Source organism: Heteronotia binoei, chromosome 21, assembly GCF_032191835.1.
Source record: "Heteronotia binoei isolate CCM8104 ecotype False Entrance Well chromosome 21, APGP_CSIRO_Hbin_v1, whole genome shotgun sequence".
In the NCBI taxonomy this organism is placed as follows: Eukaryota; Metazoa; Chordata; class Lepidosauria; order Squamata; family Gekkonidae; genus Heteronotia; species Heteronotia binoei.
Window position 1 is genome coordinate 31,952,933 of NC_083243.1, and position 15,239 is coordinate 31,968,171.

The 15,239-nt window shown below is 44.2% G+C and overlaps 1 protein-coding gene across 5 annotated transcripts in view; it reads left to right on the forward strand.

Moving 5' to 3' along the window:
- The window catches only part of BCL11B (BCL11 transcription factor B), a 190,223-nt gene that overhangs the window by 30,888 nt on the left and 144,096 nt on the right, over positions 1–15,239 (forward strand). The gene's annotated exons all lie outside the window — the stretch shown is intronic.

Here is a 15,239-nt window from a genome sequence, read left to right on the forward strand (position 1 = left end):
TCTCTGATGCTGCTTTGTGTGCCCATATCCTTTCCATTACTTTCTATTCAGTCACATATCTTCCTCTGAGCCTCTTCTTTGCCCCCTCAGAGCCTTTTCCAGACTGCAAGGCCTCAGAGCCTTTTCCAGACTGCAAGGCCTCACTTACGCTCAGAACATATGCCATGGTTGCCACATGAATTTTAAAGTGGTGTTTAGGACATATGAGTTCCCTCTCTTCCTCAGCACATTTTAGAGGAGGGAGTGGTGAAATCTTTCTCTCATGTGTGGTGTGCTTCATCACCACAGGGTAATAGCTGTTCTGGGGAATGATTTGAAATGGTCTCCTTGTGGTCCCTCTAATGTGTTGGCCTGCTGCAGTATAGCAGCTGAGAGTGCGAAGTGGCTAAAATGTGAGGTAGGAATTCTCTGGTTCAAATCTCAGTTCAGCCGCAAGTTCATAAACTGGTTTTAGGTAAGCCAAAATTATTTCAGCCTCGGCTTCCACTGGCCTTGTAGTGATGATAGCCTAGGTGGCTCCTTAGGTGGCTGTTGCATTAGCAGTCTAATGCCGGTGAAGTTCTTGGCCCGTTCTGATGTGCCATATGTATGCCTAGTAATATTTCAATATTAATATAATTTATTAGGTTGGAATGAAATGTGATTTTATTGTTACTTGAATTAGGTATTGTAAACTGCCTTGAGCTAGAGGGAAAAGTGTGGTATAAATGTTTTTATAATGTAATGTAACATAGTGTAACTTAATAGCATTATATTAATAATGTTAATATTACTAGTGCTACAAAACCGTATAAACAATCTGCCAGTAGTAAAGTGACATTTATCTAGTCTTTTCTTCTGCCCCTCCCTGTCTTCTACTCCATCATCTTCTGACTTAGAACCATTACATACCATCCTGTGGTGTAGTTGTTCAGAGGTATAGTATTTATGTCTGTCAGTTATATATTTCCCCTCCCTTCTGAGGAGCTCAGGGCAACATAAATGGTCCCCTCCTCCATTTTATTCCCACAGCAAAGGTGTGTGTGTGTGTGTGGGGAGGCTGCGTGTTTCAGATAACAGATGGAGGATGTTCCCTCATAAGTCTCAACCTCATATGGTCTTCTCCAGGCCACTTTGGCAAGGGATCGTGGAGGTTTTTGCCATCTTCTGGGCATGGAGCAAGTCTCACTGGGGATATAAATCAAAATCGAAATGTGTGTGTGTGGGGGGGGGAGGTATTTGTGAAGTTCCTGAATTATGTAGGAGCTTGGACTAGATGACCTTGGAGTTCATTTCCAATTCTATGATTCTATTCAAAATGCCATACCTACCAAGGAAAAGGACTATAGTCCCTGGCCTGTTAGGACAAGGTGATTTCAGTACAGGGTAATGTTCAGAAATGTGATTCTCCTATCCACAGTGTGGTTCCTTAGAGAATGCATTTTTGGAGCCTTATCCTTTAAGACCTGAGAGTTAGTATTATGTTACTTGACTGTGGCTCAGTGATAGAGCACCAGCAGAAGGTCTCAGGTTCAGTCCCCAGCATCTCTTGTAGAAAGGACCATGTAACAGGTGTTGGAAAAGACCTCTGCCTGAGGCTCTGGAGAGCTTCTGCCAGTTTGAGAAGATGGTACTGACCTTAATGAACCAGTGGTCTGAGTCAGTGTAAGGCAGTTTCAAGCGTTCACTTTTGTACAACTCCTGGTGCTCTGTGGATGCTGTATGAATGCTAAGCAGCAGTAATAGCAACAAAACAGCCAGGCCACCAGGGCTTTCTTTGAGCAGGAATGGACAGGAACGCAGTTCCGGCTGGCTTGACAACAGGGTGTGTGGCCTAATATGCAAATAGGTTCCTGCCTGGCTTTTTCTACCAAAAAAGCCCTGTGTGAAACAATGGTGATGTCAGGGGGTGTAGCCTAATATGCAAATGAGTTGCTGTTGGGCATTTTCTACCAGAAAAGCCCTGCAAGCCACATTTACAGATCTCAAATGTTATGACCAAAGCAGTAGTGGAAATTCATTAGGCAGCTGTCTTAATTGCCACACAGGTTGCAGAAGATACTATTTGAAGCTGACATCTATTCAGTTGTAACCACCAAAACAGCATTCTGTGCTTTAGGTACCTGAACTTGATATACATAGTGGAGCTGGAAAGGGGTGCTTGTGTGTGCGTGCATGTGTGTGTGTAAGGGAAGGGTGTGAGTGTGACTTCCTGTCAAACAGAATTAAATGGCAACCCCTGCTCCATGAAATGTTCATTTTGGCCTTTTAAATGGTAAAACTGCCAGGGAGAGAAACGAAATAACTCGCATGTGCTGGAGGCTAGAGATAAACACTGCCGCAGGTTTGCTGTGAAAAGAAGCTGTTTGTTATATTTAGAATTGTTATTTTTCCTCCAAATTAAGATTAGTTAAAATCCATGTGTGTTGTGGTGAGTGATTGCTGACTCAGTGGCATGGATTATCCTTTCTTCGCATCGTGACAGCCGATTATTATTGCTGCCTACCCCGAGACATTCACTTACACTATGTACCATTATAGATCTGGGTGGCGGGCACCCCATATTAACACTAGGAATCAGATCAGCCACTGTGGCATCTTAAGTGGGAGAAGGGAAAGAGGCAGGGACAGGCGGGTTGTTCAGTGCAACAGAAAGAACCCATGTTTGGTTGCCTGTGAAATTAGGCAGGATAGGAACAGGTGGTTGAAAGAGCACCAAACTGACACTAAGAAAGTGGCTGGCATTGGGCAAGGGCAGGGCTTTTTTTGTAGCAGGAACTCCTTTGCATATTAGGCCACACACCCCTGATGAAGCCAATCCTCCTGGAGCTTACGGTAGGCCCTGTACTAAGAGCCCTGTAAGCTCTTGGAGGATTGGCTACATCAGGGGGTGTAGCCTAATATACAAAGGAGTTCCTGCTACAAAAAAAATGCCCTTATTCCCAAACCCAAACCAGCTGCCCTTCAGTATAAGTGGCAGAAAAAGTTTAGATAAAAGTGGTGCCCAGAGAATAAGGCACTTACACTCAGGAAATGTTTTAAGCCAGTTGCTACTGTTGTAGCTGTAGGGAAGATTTCAGGCGGCACGGATACCAGGCACAAAAAGTTCCATTTCTTTTTTATTTACTGCTTTTATACACTGCTGTTTCCCCTTAATGGGGATCCCAGACAACTTACACTTCACTTCTCCTCCATTTTATCCTCACAATGATCCTGCAAGATGTAGGTTAGACCAAGAGCCCAAGATTGGCCGAAGGTCACCCAGGAAGCTTCTATGGTAGAGTAGGGATTCAAACCTGGGTTGCCCTGGTTGGACTTTCTAACCACTACACCACATTGGCTGGCTGAGCCATTGAAAAGCTTTCTTTTCTCACGTTTGGAAATTATTTTGTGGAATTGTAATTCTGCATTGCTTTCAAATGATGGTAATATTTGCATGATAAGAACTGGCAACTTGTGTGCCAGATTTTGTACTCCATAGTGACCCACGAGCCTTTATCCCTGGAGCAGTGCTTTAGCTAGAGTTGTTCCAATGGAAATCCTTTGGCGAGCCTGTTTTCCTTTAGGGCCCCCTCAGACTATTCATTTAGGACAGTGGTTCTTAATCTTTAATCCACTACCACCCATCAAGTAGATAAGATTATCATCAGATCCTGCTCCCAAGTTATAAAGACAAAAAAACAGCACTTCAAACAAGCCAGCTTTGTATAGGTATATTTATGGCATGTGATCTCAAAGGTCCTTTCAATGAAATTAGGCCTCATTCTGGGCAGGAACTCACAGGAGTGGAGCTCTGGAACCTCTACATTTTATTTTCCTTCCTTCCTTCCTTCCTTCCTTCCTTCCTTCCTTCCTTCCTTCCTTCCTTCCTTCCTTCCTTCCTTCCTTCCTTCCTTCCTTCCTTCCTTCCTTCCTTCCTTCCTTCCTTCCTTCCTTCCCTCCCTCCCTCCCTCCCTCCCTCCCTCCCCCAAATACTTGCTTCTGGGCTCTGTTGTTCAAACCCCCTGTGAGAATTTTGTTAACCTTTAAGATTTGACACACTTTCTAATATTTTTCCCCACAAAAAATGGAGAAATAACCAAAACACATCAAGCAGATAGATAGAAATCTTCATCATGCCACTGTGGCCACATAAGAGAATAATTTAAAAAGTATGATGGGAGTAAGGTTTTATGAAGTCAATTATATTTCAAGATGCATTTTAAGATAGATGCTGAACTGATGTAATTTAATACACTTTCTGGTGATGTCAGGAGTGTGTGGCATATGCAAATACGTTATGCAAATAAGTTGTGCTAATGGGCTCCGGCACCTCTTTTTCTACAAAATGACTCCTGAGTGAGACTGTTGTGTCTGGTGGCCATCAGCTGACTCCTTAAGATTGGGTTTGATTGCTTCCTGCTGTGCACCACTGTTTTGAAGGATTAGGAGATCCCACCATCTGGTATTGAGATTGGGATTGACATAGTGGTTAGTGTTCCAGATTAGGGTCTGGGTGCCCCAGCTTCACATGCCCACTCTGCCATGAAAACCTTGTTGGGAAGGGCTCTTCTCCAGCCCATCTCCAGGCAACCAAGATCAATTCCCTTGGAGAAAACGGATGTTTCGGTGAGTGGACTTCCTGCACTGAGGTCCCTGTCCACCCCAGCATTCATCCCCAAATTTCCAGGAATTTCCCATCCTGGATCTGAAAAGCCTCTCTCCCCTCCCCTCAACCCCTACTGGCGGCCAGGGGGTCCTAACAACCCTAGGGCTAGTAACTTTCTTTCAGCTTAACCATGTCAGGGTTGTTAGAATAAAATAGATGAAAGGAGAGCCTGGTATGCTGCTCCGAGCTCCTGTGAAGAAGTAGTAACATACACGTAATAAATAAGTGATATTCTCAGGGTGGTGTAACCAGTACAAAACAACATTGCTCCACTGACTCTGAGAAACAGGTGTGGGTCTGGTGAAGGGGATATCAAAGGCCCTGCCTGTGTCCCCAGAAGTTCCGAATGCCCCCTGAAATGTGTAGGTCATCCCCCTTCCTCAGGGACGTGTGGTCATCATTAAGAATCATCACTTCAAGGAGTTCCAGAGCAAAGGTGAGAAACAGTCAGTCCCTGAAGGATGTGTAAATGAGCTTATGGCTGACTCGAGGTTTCAAACTGGCTGACATCCTGTTTCCTAGCACTGTTGCTTAGCTGCTCTGCTACACCAGCTCTCATATATATACCCATAAATGGACAGAGAGAGGGAGAGAGGGCGGGAGGAGCAGAGAAATGAAAGCAAAGCAGTGACCCTTGTTGCAGAAGCAGGTCCTTGGACTGGTATCCGAGTGTGATGAAAGTTGCAAGATAAAATACCTCCTTTTATGATGTTCCTCCGTGCCCTTAGAGTTGAGTGTCCATTGCTAGTGGTGTGTTTCTCCCACACGCACCCAACAGATTTATGATCACTGTGCAAAGTCTACCATCCACAGGAAGGTGATACACAGCGCAATCATAGCAGCACTTTCTGGGGACTAAGCCCCATTAAACAGACCAGAGTAGGATTCTGTGTAAACCTGCTTAGGATCACTCTTGTAACCTCCTGTTTGGTGTAGTGGTTAAGTGTGTGGACTCTTATCTGGGAGAACTGCATTTGATTCCCCACTCCTCCACTTGCAGTTGCTGGAATGGCCTTGGAATAGCTCTTGGAATTGTCCTTGAAAGGGCAGCTGCTGTAAGATTCTCTCTCAGCCCCACCTACCTCACAGGGTGTCTGTTGTTGGGGATGAAGGTAAAGGAGATTGAAAGTAGATCTGAGACTCTGAGATTCAGAGTATAGGTTGGGCTATAAATCCAATATCTTCTTCTTCTAAGTGAAATTGTCCATGCTTGGAAGTTACCCCAATCTTCCTCTGGAAAAGGGGGTAGCAGTCCTCTTTCCTCAAGGAGAGCCGAGTTACAATAGGCACAGTTGGCCTAGGCTTATCTTCCCTGCAAGCCCCATTGATGATTGCACGGGAGTAGCTCTGTTAGTCTTAATAACAAAATAAAATGAAATCCTGAAAGGCTTAACTACATTCATTTCCATATGAGCTTTTGTGAGTCACACAGTTCACTTCCTTGGATACCTGAAGAAGTCAGCTGTGACTCAGGAAAGCTCATGTTGAAATGAATGTTGCTAACTGCTAAGGTGCCAGCAGACACTTGTTTTATCAAACCCCATTGAAATGAGAGGCGCCCAGGACTTTTTTAGTAGCAGGAACTCTTTGCATATTAGGCAACATACCCCTGATGTAGCCAATCCTCCAAGAACTTACAGTAGGCCCTGTAAGCAGAGTCCTGTAAGCTCTTGGAGGATTGGTTACATTTGGGGGCGGGGTGTAGCCTTATATGCAACGGAGCTCCTGCTACAAAAAACCCCCCTAGAGGCGCCTTTTGGGTCAGAGGAGTGGGTCACCCGCTATGTTTCAGAGACAGTGCCGGGAGCCAGATTTATATGCAAATTTAGCAAGCTGCCATTAAAGACTGAGACTATGAAGGGCCTATAAATGTTTTTTAACCCCCCCCCCCAATGCTTAACCTACCTTTCAGGGTGGGGGTCTCATGCTACCTTGATTCTTAAGCTTGATGTAGCTTAGGGCCTCAGTGTGCCTTTATCTGTCCCCTCTGCTTGTATATCTGGTCAGTTCACTGGCTGTGTGCACTGAGTAGCTGCTGTATAATCAGAGCATTCCAGAATATGTCATCCACTTAAAAGTTTATTAGAACAAGTATTACTCATTACCATGTCATCGGAAGCAGGTGAAAAAAAGGTGACACATGAGTGCATAGGCTCTGTTTGCATTTTTTGCTTGAGAATTAAAAAAACCCCGCCGCTATATTCATCTTTCATTATTTTCTTTTTCTGCAGTTTGCAGCAGGATTAAGTCACTATTTTGGAATAGGCAATTAAAATGGGCCATGTTCTAAGCTTGCATGCAAAGTATGTCAGGGATGATTTTTTAAAGAATTGATCCGCTGCATTAATGCCCACACTTCGTGGCCCCATTGACGTTGCCTTCTGTAGATGTCAGTAGGCTTCAATTGCTATTAATCAAGTATAGTTTTTGAAGTTCCAAAATGCAGAGAATGCCTCCATGGGACTCTGAAACTCTTCACCTATGGCACAAATAGTGTTACCGAGAGCTGGACTGCATCCATATGTTGGCTATTGCTGCACTATAACAATGCCATGGCGTAGTGGTAGAACATCTGCTTGGCATGTAGAAGGTGCCAGGTTCAGTTCCTGACATCTCCAGTTAAGAAGATTAGTAGACACTGTGAAAGAAGAAGAGGAAATTGGGTTTAAACCCTGCCCTTATTATGAAATCTCAGAGAGGCTTACAATCTCCCTCCCTTTCTTTCCCCACAAAAGACACCCTGTGAGGTAGGTGGGGCTGAGAGAGCTCTCAGAGAACTGCTCTTGAGAAAACAGCTCTGTGAGAACAGTGGCTAACCCAAGGTCACCCAGCAGGTGCATGTGGAGAAGGAGAAATCAAACCCAGTTCTCCCAGATTACAGTCCGTACACTTAACCACTACACCGAACTGGCTCCCTTAATTACTTTGAAAGACCTCTATCTGGAGGGCCACAGGTGGTTGAATAGTCAATACTGATCTTGCTTGGTGAGTGGTCTGATTTGAGTATAAGGCGGCAGCTTCAGGGGTTCATATGTTCAAGAGGATTGCATTGTCTGTGCTGGAGATATCCAGTAATGTGTAGATGTAGCCTTGGAATATATCCCAACATTTATAATTTGAATAGTGAGCACACTGGGATGGCACACTCATCATTTCTGGTTAAGATGTACAGTATTTTTGTAATAATCAAATTGGGGGCAAACCAGGTTCTCTACTTTGTTTTGAGGTGTGCTGTCCGTAGCATGGATTGGCAGCTCCCCAGTATATCTGTATGCACCCCTTTTTCATCTTCGGATCCATTTTGTGCTGGTTTCCATGTGTAGGATGCACTCCTGTTCTCCAGCATATTACTTGGTGGCCTTCTCCATGTGACCATATGACAACCTCCTAAAATAATACCCCTCTGTATCCACAGCTTCTTCACGGAGACATCTTGGCTGGATAACTTGCTTCACACTTTTCACTTCACACCCAGTGCCTTTTCTTTCATCAGGATTTGTAGCTGTGGTTTCCATTTTATAAAGACACACTTTCATCTCCCAGTTTGTGCCAGAAAACTTTCCTTGATATCTGGACTGGTGAGAAAGGGGTGTGTGTGGGGATAACACGTGTTGATGGGGGAAGCTGGTTCTCTGTATAACGATATCATAATAGTAGAACAGCCTATTCGTATGATGCGTGAGTGCTTTTGACACAATGTGCTGTGAGGAGACGAAGCACTGGTCCCATGATTTTCTTCATATATATACATCTATTATGTTTTCATATAGTTCCCCCATGATTTTCTTCTTAGCTCTGTACAAGCATTAGCAGCCGTGGCAATAGCACGTTGACTTAGCCACATGGAATGCTTGGGCAGAAGGAGATGTTGCCTGCCTTTCTCTCTCTCGCTAATACCTCATGGAAGATGAATATTCCAGTGCTTCAAGAGCTGCTGTGTGCTGTTGGTCATTACTGTTTTAACTTCCTTTGGTACTTTCTGTTTTCAGTGTTGCATCTTAATCATTTTGGCATTCATCTTATTCCAAAGTGGAAAAAAATTATCCCCCCACCACATCCCAGTGCACTTTACTTTTTAGTTTGCAGAATCATAGAATCATAGAGTTGGAAGGGATCTCCAGGGTCATCTAGTTCAACCCCCTGCACAATGTAGGAAATTCACAAATACCTCTCCCCACACATCCCCAGTGACCCATACTCCATGCCCAGAAGATGGCAAAAACTTCCAGGATTCCTTGCCAATATGGCCTGCAGAAAAGATGCTAACTGACCCTCAAGTGTCAATCAGCATTTCCCTGGGTGTGTAAGAAGGAGCCACAAGAACTCAGCACTGATGCAACTCTTCCTGCTCTCCTCATGATCTGCCTAATTCACAGAATCAGCATTGCTGTCAGATGGCCATCTACCCTCCATTTAAAAACCTCCAAAGGCGGAGAGCCCACCACCTTCCGAGGAAGCCTGTTCCACTGAGGAACCGCTCTGTAGTGACCTCCTATCCCTCTACTAACCAGGGCTGACCCTGCTTAGCTTCCAATGTTGGATGATATCGGAGGCTTCAGTGTTTCTGCCCTTTCACCTCTGGAAGATTTGCAAGTGGTACTTTGCTCAGGGCATAGCCTGGGAAGTTTTGGGTTGTTGGGCTGCTGGAAGGATGCCAGTGTGACAGACTTGATCAATCGGGTATGTGAAACTTAGGTAGGATTTGCTAGCATTTGTTTTAATTTGGTTCTGCTGGTAACTAGATTAATAATGTTGGCATTTACTTTCTACCTAATGAGACTTCACAGGTATTTAAACTTTATGGTTCCAGGAAGGACTTGGTTCTGGCCTTTAATTCAGCCATGACAAAAGGTGACTGCATTTACTGGTCTTGCTTTAATCTACCACCATTTTTTGAAAGACGTTGCATCCACATATGGGAGGATGTTGGGTTGTTGGCTTGGCCATGCAGGAAAATCCAAAGGCCAATGATGGCTCTATTGTAATGGTAGAGCAATACCCAACCTTGTGTGGATGCAGTTGTAGAGTGTTGCAACAGGAGGCAAGCTGAAAAGTTCCCAGCAGGAACTTCATAATTTGGTGGGAACTGTCTCATAACATCAGGGCTTTTTCTGTAGGAAGAACTCCTTTGCATATTGGGCCAACACCCTTGATGTAGCCAGTCCTCCAAAAGCATACAGTAGGCCCTGTAATAATGCAAAGGGATTCCTGCTACAAAAAAAAAAAAAAAACGCTGCGTAACATCATGGACAGACTGACTCTTAATTTGTGGGGCACAGCCCTATTTGGCTATAGGTGGTCAGTCAAATGGATCCTGCAACGCAGACAGTGCTTGGGATGTTCTAATGCCATGGAAGAATTTTGTCGATTTGTGTGGGTCCCAGGGTCATGGCAGTGCAAGTGGAAGATGCTTGGCTATATGGAGATTGGCTAGTGTTGAAATGGTAGTGATTACATTCCAGAACTATTAGTCTAGAGCTTTGGTAGGGCAGTGTCATGAGCAGTGTTCCTTCTAAGCTGAGTTAGCGTGAGCTAGCTCACAGATTTTTAGCCTCCAGCTCACACATTTTTTGTCCTAGCTCAGGATGGATGACCCCTGAGCACAATAATTTATGCAGTAGCTCACAACTTTAATGCCAGTAGTTCACAAAGTAGAATTTTTGCTCACATGACTATGCAGCTTACAGGGAACATTGGTCATGAGTGCAGCTGAAATAGGTGATGAGAGGTTGTATAAATCCTCCAAGCAGTCTTTCCAGGATAGTCCCGATGATGATGATATTGGATTTCTATCCCACCATAGACGCTGAATCTCACAGTCTCAGAGCGGTCACAATCTCCTTTACCTCCTCCCCCCAACAGACACCCTGTGAGGTAGGTGGGGCTGAGACCAACAAGATTTCCAGGGTAGAAGCTTTCAATAGTCATAGCTATCTGACAAAGGGAGCCAAGTCTCTAAAGCTTATACCCTGGAGATCATGTTGACTTCATAGTGTTACCGGACTTTTGTTTTGCTGCACTAGACAGATGGTATTGCAAGTGAACTAGACAGAACTGAGGTCCTCCCAGCCTGAGGATTAGAATTGGGCCTTCGAGCCCTTTAATCTACTGCTCAAGGAAGAGGAAAATGGAGTTTGTCTGGTGGTTTCCCTTTTAGACAAATGACACATAATTTAACGATGGAGAAATGAGTACTTAGGTGTTTGATGCTGCAAATTTTGATTTCGGGCTGTAGGCAGTAAGATGGCTCCTTTGTAACACCTTTGTAACATGTATGATTATGCTAAAGTCTTGTACAGGGCTTTTTTGGTAGGAAAAAGCCCAGCAGGAACTTATTTGCATATTAGGCCACACACCCGTGATGGCACCATTGTTTTGAACAGAGCTTTTTTGTAGGAAAAGGTCAAGCAGGAACTCATTTGCATATTCGGCCACACACCCTGACACCAAGCCAGCCGAAACTGCGTTCCTGTTCAAAAAAACCCTTGCTGTTGTATATTTTTGAAACAGATAGGTATGAATAGAAGGTGTACAATTACGTTAAAAAGATTTGTTTGGCTTCTGCAGTGGTACTCCATAGATATCAACAGATATTTTCATTTTGTCAGTTGTTTAAAATATTTATATGCTGCTTTCCCAGTATTCAAATCACACTTACCTGAAGACATCCCAACCAAATTTTATGTTGATAGACATCACTGCCATTAGCAGAATGGAACTTTTCTTTGTCCTCTCATCCTTTAAAACAGGAGTGTCAAACTCATATGTTATGAGGGCCAGATCTGAAATGAATGAGACCTTGTTGGGCTGGGCCATGTATGTCGTAAAATGTAATGCCAGGTGGCAAAGATATACACTTTATAAAGGACATAGACAAACAAAAGATTTTTTAAAAGCTTAAAATAAAACGTGCTTAAAACATTAGCACTCGTTGGTTTTAAAGATGCTTTGTATCTCTCTCATGGGATTCAGGGAACTGGGCAAAGGAAGCTCTGGCTCTTTCCTTCCCCAGGGGATCAAGAATGGGGGGAGCCTCAGCCAATAGAAGGAAGAGAGGCTTGACTCAGTAGCTCTGCTGTGCAATTGAGAGAGCCTGGTAAAGCAAGCTGCTCTACCCCCCTTCCTCTGCAAGGGAGAAGCCTCAGCCAATGGAAAAAATAGACACTGTGCTCTGTAGCTTCTGTGCAATTGAGCAAGCGTTCCAAAGGAAGCTTTTATGCAGAAGGAAGCAAGAGGGAGAAGGAAGCAGATGATAGTTGCTTTGGGGGCCTGATTCAGCTCCTGGGCCGCATATTTGACACCCCTGTTTTAAAATCTGCTAAACTCAGAATAATGGAGCTGCAGTGATAGAAGAGAGGCAGAAAAGTTCCGTTCCACTGACAGAAGTGCGTTCTGGTAATGAAAACTGAACTTTGGATCCAACCAGTCAAAAACATAATAAAACATTTTAAAAATAGCAATCAGAGCCTGAGATGCTCAGTGGTCATCGGCAATAAAATAGCATGTATCCAGCCATGGTGTTCTGAGGACTTAATGATACTTGTGTCTTCAGAAGACAGGGTAGCAATTGCTATCAATTTCTCCTCCCCTCTTACTCTGTCCCAGGTGATGTCCCTGAAGGTCTGCTGATCCCCTAGATACAAATTTTGGGGGGCTTGGGCTACAGTGGGAAGGAAAATGGGGATGTCCTGTTCTACAAAGTTCACAAATGATTAAACAGACCCTGAGAAATTTTGGGCAGCATAGGAACTGCATGCAGTCATTAAAAGGTATGGTGGGGGGTTATAACTGAGTTTCTGACCTACGTTTGGATCCAGGCTCGATGCTTCCATGGATGCAGGGACTTCTGCTTGTGAAATGCAAACTTCCCACCTCCCCCTCTCTTCAGCAGCCTCAAAGACCCCGAAATCATATTCTTGGGGGGAATCCAGAAGGTCCCAGGAGTAGGATTTTGGGGTCATTTGTGCTCCGTGGGTAGAAGTCCTTGTGCCTGTGAAAACAACTAGTCTCAATCCAGCCCCCTACCAGGACCAGATCTACATGGGTTTTTTTGGGTGTGTGTGTGCAAAATTTAAAAATGGCACCCCCTTATGGGCCATTCTATCTTACGGTCCTATAGAATACAATGGACTCCATACTCAATCCGGCGCCCCCCCCTCTGTTAGCGCCTGGGGCAAGTACCCCACTCTGCCCCCCCTAGATCCAGCCCTGCCCCCTACTATGCTATGAAGGTCTTACAAAACTTTGCTGTGATTGGAAAGACACTCCTGTTCACAGTTATTTTGGCCTTACACAAGGAGGGTATGCATAGGCCAGGCAAAAAAGGCTGTCTTACAGTGCAATCCTAAACAAAGTTGCACTCTTCTAGTCCATTGGATTCCATGGGCTTCAGAGAGTGTAACTGTGTTTAGGACTACACTGTTAATGTTCACGCCCCTTGGCACTGGCATGAGGGGTCACATGGTGAGAGGCATTCATGGTCATTCACCATTCAGATTACAGTTAGGGTGATGGAATGGGTTAATCATAAGAGTTTAATGTGTATTATACCCTGTTTTATTGAAAGGGGCTGTCCTAGATTACCCTTGGATACTTCACAGGTCTTTAGAACCTGTGATCCCATAGACTAGGATGAAGTCATAGAGCTTTTTCTGGATCATATTACTTTAGATTGCAAGTATGAGCGTATGTGTGGGTTGAGTTGTACGTTTGTGTGCTACCCATGAAAAGATCTCCCTGCCTAGAAAGAGCTAGTTTATCAGCAGAATATATTCAGCCTAATCTCCCTGACATGTTACTTTTCTATGCATGGGGAGAGGGAGATTTAATTTGGTAGGAAGCCTTGTGGGGAAAACAAAGTAAACTGAATTGGTACCCAATGTGTAAACTACACCCCAAACTTTTGACTCTGATTCCTAACCTTTTCTGCAATCTTTTCTGAAATTTCATTTCATGTCTGTGTATATGAAAGTCTGTGCTGTAATTACAAATATTGACAGGTTGATTCCCCCCCCCCCTTTTGACACAAACACAGCAGCAAAAATAAGCACAGGGCAAATCTGCTTAACTATTCCTTGGTGCTCTTACAAATAAGCTGTAAACAAAAAGTCATGAAGCGGACTGTGATTAAAAATAAAAAAGGGAGAGGAAAAGACGCTCTGGCATTTGTTAGAATGTAAGTTTTAACGAAAAGGAGAAAGAAATACTGGCTACTTTTTACAGTTAGTGGAGTATTGATTGTAAGAGACAAGTCATACGCGTTTTGCTGGGGAATTTGAGGTTGCATGGGAAAGCTGTTGAAAAGGACAGTCGCGGTCCCCTCCCCCTTCCATCAGAAAAGCCAAGCTTGCAACTACAAATGATTTGACAGCTGGGGACCGGTGCCTGATCAATAAAAGTCACTCTGACTTGGCTTTATCCTATATAAATAAATAAAGGGGACAGAATACTCTGCCTCTTCCCTCTCCCCACCCCTTTGCCGTGGCAGGAGGAAGGAGAGGCTGTTGTAACACAGCTTTCCGACCATGACTTTGATTTCTCGGCCTGCATTTGAACCCGTGCTGGAGGAGCTGATGTTGCCCGCATACACTATGAGACAGCATTGTCCCCCACCTTTTCTTCTGAGAGGTTACTGACATTGAAACAGTTTTCTGTCATCGCTTGAATTGGTTCCTTTATACATACATGCAGATGATTTTGCATAAGGAAGGCTCAAAGCTCATATTACATAATTCAGAAGGGCAGAGGCTCATCTTGGATTTTTGATGTTACCTCTGGGGGTGGGTGGGGGTATGGAGAAGATGGTTGCAAAGCAAGAGTTGGAAAGGGGAACAAATAAGAATGGGGGAGCCACCCCCTCCCCCGACAAGTGTCGGTGAAACTGTATTTCTTAACAGAGCCACACTGCAATTGAATAGAAATATCAGATCTCTGCAGCTTGAGAGACTGTGTCTGCCTATTTAACCCAAAACATCATTTTCAGAAACATTTCCCTCTCTGTCTTTTACCTCTTTTTTTTAAAAAAAGGAAAAACAAATGACCCAAAAGAAGATCGGTGAAATGGGTTGCATGCATCCAGAAACGGAGAAAAAAAAAGTCTTTAAAAAAAAAAGTGGGTGGAATATCTTGGGATTTAGTATCTAAGCTAAGGAGCTAAGCCGGAAATCCCAGCAATGTAATGAAAACAAAACGGACTTTTCACTCGCGCTGTGGCATTCTGGCAGTCAGAGTGCTTTCGTGTGCCAATGTTTTCATTGTAGGTTTTCTCGAGAGAAGCAGTGGAAACGAATCGTTAACCCCTTAACTGGAATAAATGCCTGTAACAGCGGCACAGGCAGCGGCTGCGGCGGGGTTGTTGGCGCTCTGAAGCCCTGCTGGAGAACTAAGGGCAGCCGATGGTGACGGAGCGGGAAGGTGGATTTCTTTTATCAACAAGTTGGGCAAATCAGTGTGTGTGTGTGTGTGTTGTGTATAGCAGCTGGGTTCCCTTTGCCTTCCATTCCCCCCCCCCCTTTCCTTTTCATTCATGCCTTAGCGATTTTTTTTTAAAAAAGGATCTTAACCAATGAACATTTGCTCCAGTCACTTCAGCCGTGCTATTTTATATTTGTTA